A 2428-nucleotide genomic window follows, 5' to 3' on the forward strand; every position below is an offset into this window, starting at 1 on the left:
TTTTGTGTGTGCATTTGTTTTGTTTTTGTTTTTCAAGACAAGTTCTTTCTATGGGGCCAGAGAAATGGATCAGTGGTTTCAGAGCACGTATGGCCCTTGCAGAAGTTGGGATCCCAGCACCTACACTGGGTCTCGCAGCTGCCCATAACTTCAGCTCCAGTGATAGCTGATGCCTCTGGCCTTGCCCACACCCATGTACACATACTCATCCATAGACAAACATGCATGCACACAATTAAGCCCGTAAAATAAATGATGTCTAAAAATGGATGATGGGTGGATAAATAGATGATAGATAGATAGATAGATAGATAGATAGATAGATAGATAGATAGATAGATAGATGGATGGATGGATGGATGGATGGATGGATGGATAGATAGATAGATAGATAGATAGATAGATAGATAGATAGATAGATAGATAGATAGATAGATATCCAAAAGAGTCTTGTCTTGAATTTAGCGCAATCCCCCTGTCTCAGTCTCCCAGGTTCTGAGGTTACAAGTGTATGCAATCATGAATGACTTAAAACTCTTAACGCATCTTCATACATTTGCAAAACGTTGCTAAAGAAGCAGCGAATCTTTGCCTTTTGAGAGTGAATGTAACTCGAGAAACAACAAAGGCCCCTTGGAAGCAAGTTCAGTGAAAAAGAAGGCACTCCAAGCTGAGAGACATGAAAAAGAAGTGAGAGTTTCCTTTTAGTCTCAGAACCCAGAAATAACGGACAGAAACACCCGAGCATACTTCTGTCCATCGTGTGTGTGTGTGTGTGTGTGTGTGTGTGTGTGTGTGTGTGTGTGTGTGTGTGTGTGTGTGATGCAGTCTGAGCTGTCTCTTTGTGGTCTTCAGTCAGGACCCATATTATTCTCATGCTATGAGGTCATGAGGAGCTGGGGACAGTCACGAGTCAGCAAAGATCCTAACAGCCGCCTGTCTCCCTGGGTGTGGAAGCTGGGAAAGGAAACAGTGAGAGTTTCCTGTCTGTTCTCTGCTCCTGGGTGATGATGCCGCTAATGGGTACTATTTGTTCACACACCACAGGCCTGAGAAGTGAGAGAGAAAACCATGCAGCCCAGATACCTTACCCAGTTCAGTCATGTGTGTAGACGTGGGGGAGGGGAGGCAGTCTGTGTGCATGGCTCTCATTATGAGTCATAGGACTTGATTTTCCAGTGCTCAACTGTGAGGTAGAAGCTCTGTGACTGGTAGAAGCCTAGTCAGAGGCAGGATGGATAGAGAAGAGGGAAAAATGTCTACACTTCGCTGGCCTTTTCCTAACAGGGATCATGATCCCTGAGCATGTCCACATGATCCACACAGACTGAATTTCTCAACACGCCAAACTTGAGCACCAGAGAAGCCAGAGGAGCCTCCCTGTCATCGTGGATCACCGGGTTGGTTCTAGAATGTACACCCAAAGGCCCATAGGCTAAAGGTTTGGCTGTCAGCTCATGGTGCTGACGGGAGACAGGGAGTTGGTGGCTTTCAGGGATAACTCAGAGGTGGGACACGTGCCTAACATGCCCAGGGCCCTAGTTTTCATCTCTAGCATGTCAAATACTCAAAACAAAACAGAAGGAAGTGGGGCTAGTAGAAGAAGGAAGTTAGGCCACAAAATGAGGCGTGATCTTACTCTCTGCCTCCTGTTTTACTGCCCAGACCTCCACACATGCCTGACAGGATGCACTATGCTTCCTTGGGCCCAGAGCAGCAGGGACAAGTAACTGTGGACTGTAGGCTATGAAACTCTGATTCCAAACAAACATGTCCTCTTTGTCAGTGGACTACTTCAAGTATTTTGTTACAGCTACAGATAGGGATCTAGCTCCAAGAGGAGGAGACGAACATCCTTCCTCTAAATCAGTGGCTCTCAATCTGTGGGTCACAACCCCTTAAGAGTGTCAAACACATCAGCAGGGGCCACATATCATTAAACGACCCTTTCACAGGGGTCGCACATCAGATATCCTGCTTATCAGACATTTACATTGCAAGCCATAACAGTAGCAAAATTGCAGTTATGAAGTGGCAATGAAATAATTTTATGTGAGAAACTGTGTCAAGGGTCACAGCATTAGGAAGGCTGAGAAACATTGCTCCAAACTTTTTTCCTGAGTTTTCTCTAGACAAAGGAATAAGAACTGAAAATCCCTAATCACTACTGGCTCCCACAGCCAAAGCCACCCACCTGTCCACTACCTACCAGGTAATCCCAAGTTAGAGATTCTGTGTGGTTTGGTTCCACCCAAGCTTTCTCCATACCGCTACTAAGATGCCCAAAGGTCCCCAACACAAACTGAAAGCTTGTGTCTCTACCTCCACCCCATCTTATGATACTAAGGTAAAGCCTTGGGGAGCTCAGGGTAGAGCCCACAAGGATGGGAATACTGTCAGCTTATGAGAGGGGACCAGAGAGCTCTCT

The sequence above is a fragment of the Rattus norvegicus genome, chromosome 17, assembly GCF_021556685.1.
Source record: "Rattus norvegicus strain SHRSP/BbbUtx chromosome 17, alternate assembly SHRSP_T2T, whole genome shotgun sequence".
NCBI lineage: Eukaryota > Metazoa > Chordata > Mammalia > Rodentia > Muridae > Rattus > Rattus norvegicus.